Source organism: Canis lupus, unplaced genomic scaffold (genome assembly GCF_011100685.1).
Source record: "Canis lupus familiaris isolate Mischka breed German Shepherd unplaced genomic scaffold, alternate assembly UU_Cfam_GSD_1.0 chrUn_S1818H2015, whole genome shotgun sequence".
NCBI lineage: Eukaryota > Metazoa > Chordata > Mammalia > Carnivora > Canidae > Canis > Canis lupus.
Window position 1 is genome coordinate 44415 of NW_023330676.1, and position 4989 is coordinate 49403.

Below are 4989 nucleotides of genomic sequence, written 5' to 3' on the forward strand. Positions count from 1 at the left end.
TTTGCTGATTATTAATCTTACCCTTAGGCTTTTTGGTGGCATGTTATGTGTGTCTGACGTCTAGTCTGAGTTTCCAACGAAGTTAGACATTGGAGTTTTAATTAGCCACGTGAAGACATTTTAATAAGTTGAAAGATCATTTGTTTTCAAATAGAGTTGTGTGTACATCTTTTAAAATTCACTTGATTGGGATGCCTGGGTGGCTCAGCGGTTAGGCATGTGCCTTCAGCTCAGGGTGTGGTCCTGGAGTCCGGGGATCAAGTCCCACATCGGGCTCCCTGCATAGAGCCTGCCTCTCCCTCTGCCTGTGTTTCTGCCTCTCTCTCTCTCTCTGTGTCTTTCATGAATAAATAAATAAAATAAAATAAAATTACTTCGTTGTTAATATGTACATTTAAAGTTTATTTTTAAAACTGAGACATTTTTATGATATTTTTTTCAAGTAAGAGGCTGACTTTCAACTTAATACTAGTATATTACTGTTCATAATATATATAATCCATAGTTTAGCTAAATGTTCTAAAAATATACAATAAAATATTGTAAGAAACTTAGAAATGACTGATGACTAATAATTCTCTTAAGAAAACAGACTACAATAACATTATAGATGAATTGGCTAATCCTATCAATTTTTTTTAATTGTCTTTGATTTTTTCTCCTGGTCTTCTGTTATCCTTTCTGCAGGTCACTTCTTCAACCCCTTCATTTTCCTGGTTTGTAGTTTGCTTAGGTCTTGATCCTGCATATGAATCCTTCCATAAGTTGTAACAAAAGTATCATGGGAGACATTTTTCTTTTTTTCTTTTTTTTTTGGCTTGAGGGCTTTTGGCATTTTCATAGATAATTTATAAACATCATCTGATGCCAGGTGTGTCCTCCTCAGAATCAGACCCAGTGAGGGCCTCGACTCTTCCAGTTCAGTCCTTGGTGTTCTGCAACGAGATTTCCTCAATACTGACTTACAGCTTCAGAAGTAAATCTTCCCATTCAGTGCAGTGAAGTGCAGAACATGCTCTAAACCAGCCAGATGGGTATTTAATACTATGGGGCCTCTGAAGAAATCAATAAGAAGATTTTTCAGCCTTCTGTAGGCTTCTGTTACATCAAAATCATCACCAGCAAATATTAACATGGGCTTTGTTCCCTCGGACATTTACTATTCTTAATATCTTCTAGAGAGACAACTTCTCGACACCTAATTCAATCATATCCAGCACATGGTAATCATACATATGACCTATTACTAGATTATTTGGCCTCTTCTTATGAGAGCCAAACACAAATAAAGAATGATCTGACTTCTTTGAAAAGAATTCCAATGATGTCTGATCCTCAGATGGTCTTGGTAATGTTTTCTTTTTATACAGAGCATTGGTTTTTCCAGTGCATACACATCTTTAAGTACTTGTGTTCACCATTGAATTCACATTTCCCCTGTACATCAGCATAGCATTTTTAATATTTTCACTGAGTTTTGGTTCTCTCTTCTCAAGGAATCTCTTGCCTCTTTTCATTTTGGCCTTTACAATTTCATCCAAAGTGTCCATGGCTACCACAACGCAAACCGGGGCCTTTTTATGATCTTTGAATAGATAATTACTACAAGTAAAATTCAGATATCAATAGGCTGCACGTAAAGTGGTTTTGTTTTCAGTTTTGCAACAGGCACTATATGGATAGTATATGTAAAGAAACATGTGCCTCAACTTTGATCCTCATCTGATTTTTAAGCATTCCTTTATTGACAGCTCTTAAATATTGGGAAGAAAAACCAGTTATCTGACTTTTGTTGTATCTACTGGTTAGGTGGTTTTATAGTCAAAACATTCCAAAAATATGGAGTGACATATGGAATTAAATGTTAAAATAAGTACATGCTTGTATTTGTATTTTTGTTTTCAACATTGCAAATGTGTTATGGGAAAGAGAAGTAACACAAAAACTAGAAAAAAATAGAATAACTACTTCAGAAGTCAAGGGAAGAAGTCAGAGGATCTGTTAGGAAGCTAAACTCCAACTACTCTTTCTTTGGTAGCAATAAAATCATGAAGTTTCCATAGCACAAAACACTGAACATTTCTGTCTCCTGTGTCTGTGGGTTGGCTGGGTACCTCTGATTGCTCATGTACTCCTACTCTGGCAGTTGAGTTTGGCCAGGGGACCTGCAGCATTCAAGCTGGACTCAGCTGAGCTCACTGAGCTCCACATGTTTGTCATCCTCCCTTAGGACGAGAATATGAGGTAGGTATATTCTCTTGGTAATATCAAAGTCCAAGAGTCATCCTGATTGGACAATTACCATGTGAGTCCCCTCTGTCATTTTTTTAAAATTCTGATAGCCAAAGCAAGACCTATAACCATCCCCCAACATCAAAGGGTAGGGAAGTGAATTAATTTTTCCTTCCTTCCTTCCTTCCTTCCTTCCTTCCTTCCTTCCTTCCTTCCTTCCTTCCTTCCCCTACAAAGTCACATGGTGGAAAAAGACATAGCCAAAGGACTAAAGAATTGAAGCTAATGATGAATTTTATCACAAAGTATCTTGCAGTTTTCCAGACTAGGGGTTTAGGGTTTGGGGTTCAGACCAGACATGTTGCTATGGTAGTAATAAGAAGTTAAGATTCTGGATTATTCTGAGGTAGAACCAATGGGATGTTATTAAGCTAACGAGAGATGTTAAGGATGATTCAAGGTTTCTAGTATAAGTAACCTGGAAGAGTAGAGTTGTCATTAACTGAGATATCAAAGTTATAGATGGAAGGTTTTAGAGTAAGTGGAGATAACAATTCAGTTTAGAACATGTCATATTTAGATATTAAAAGACAATAAATTGGAGATAATGGGCAGGGTTTTCTTTGTTTCTTTCTTTCCTTTCTTTTTTAAAATTTCCATTCTAATTTTATTTATTTTTAAAGTAAGCCTCTAGGCCCAAATGGGGGCTTGAACTCATAACCTTGATATTATGAATCACATGGTTCCACTTATTGAGCCAACCAGGCACTCCAGTAGGTAGGTCATTTTATATGTGACTTTGTAAAAAAAAAAAAAAAAAAGAAAGAAAAGAAAAGAAATCTGAACTACAGATATCAATTTGGAAATTGCTGCCATATTCATGGTGTTTAAAGCCCTGAGTTTGGATGAGATCACTAACTCATACAGTGTAGTTAGAAAAAGGAGGCGGCTCAAGGACATTTTAACATTAAGAGATTGGGACACATGGGAGAAATCAGCCAAGGAGACTAAAAAGAAGTGACCCATGAGATAGCAAAAAATCAGATGATGTAGTATGCCATGTACATAAAGCATATCAAGGAAAAGAGATTGTGTTCTGACACAAATATGGCTTCTAGGTCCAGAAAGAAAAGAACTAACACTTACCTTTGAGATTTCACAACATGACAATATTGAAGGTTAACTGGTGCCTATATGCAAGGCTGTTTTGAATGATTGAAGCCCACTAAGAAATTATATTATATTATTCAGGGCTTCTTAAATGTGAATGCTGTATTCTTTAATAAACTCTGATGAATTCTAAGCTCTTTTAAAATATTGACTTTCCCTTTTCCCTGAATTTTCTTTATTTGTGGCTTCTGGAATGTCTTTTAGAGATTTCATGGACCGTGTCACTTTGTTCTCCACATGTCTTCATTACTCTGTCATATTTTTAAACAGTTTATCTTTTTGTTTCCCCTTGTAGGTAACTTCTTTGGCTCTGTCTTCTAGTTTGTAACCTCCTCAATTTTAGCCAATGTGCTAATCCATTGAATTTTTAACTTCAGTGGGCATTTTTTCCCCTGAGATCTGCCTGTTTCTGTGTTCTTATTCTTCTGATACCTTTTCTTTATACTCATTTTAAATGTGGATTTTATGATACTCTATCACCTGATCTTAGGAGTCAACTTCTGTTATTCTTTACATTGACTCAGCTCATACTGACTTGTTTTCCTGTGTGATTGCTAATTTTAGATAGGGATCTCATGTTTGGTATGACCTAATCTTGAGAATACTTTGTAGCCAAATCTGGGAAGTGTCATGTGTAACTTGGCCAGTCCCTCCAGGATCATAGCAGACCCTTCTCGTGCCACGCCAAAATTCTCTCAGGCCTTACCATTTCTGTGTATGTAGGACCAACTTTTATCAGCCAACATCTATATATCTCTTTGTACAAGAATTTTCTGTGACCATCTACTCTTACTGTGAGCACAGCAATTCAGAAATGAGTAAGAATGAACACTCTCTACCTCAAAAAATTCCTCTCAGGAATTAGTATATAAGCACTATAGCTCTGTGCCTATTGGGTGGGATAGTTTTCAGATGTTCTAGATTAATGCCCAGATTTCCCCAGTGGGAATAAGATCCACTTACTCAAGTGAGGGGAAACTCACGTGAGAATGCACTGAATTGGGTGGCTTTTCTGCTTTTCCTGCTTTTCTTCCTTTTACCTACTCCCTCCTTTATTCATTCAAATACTTATCTTAGGGTCTATTCCCCAGGCACTCAAACTGTAACAGTGGTACCATAAGTGGAGAAGTACCTCTTTTTTTCAAAGCTAATTTCCAGAACTACTTTTTAACATTAAGTATCAGCTTTGGGTTCTCTGGCATGTGTGGATGGTGTGGAATTCAATCTTGACCTAAAACAGAGTAATACTCTGAGTCAGTCTCCAGGGAAGTCAGTTTCCCCTACCTAGTAACTGGACAGAGACCAAGAAACTATCCTGATATCAACTTATACCAGTGGCAAGATTTATTTCTAGTCTGTATTTATAACCCTTGGCTTGAAGCAAGATGACCACTCATGCTCTGCACCTTGTTCTGGGCCCAAGGTGCACTCCTGGCCTTATCACATATTTCCAGAACTGGGTATATGGATGCATCAGATATCTCTATTTCTCTTTTCATCATTTGGCTCTGCCTAGTATTGGTTCCCGTGAACATTATTTGTGTGTTGATCACCTTCAGTCACACACACCCTGCAGTCTGTTAAGAG

At 37.1% G+C, this 4989-nt stretch overlaps 1 pseudogene; it reads right to left on the bottom strand.

The window, feature by feature from the left end:
- Nucleotides 1-628: 628 nt before the first annotated feature.
- Nucleotides 629-1550, bottom strand: LOC119878682 (annotated as a pseudogene).
- Nucleotides 1551-4989: the final 3439 nt, after the last annotated feature.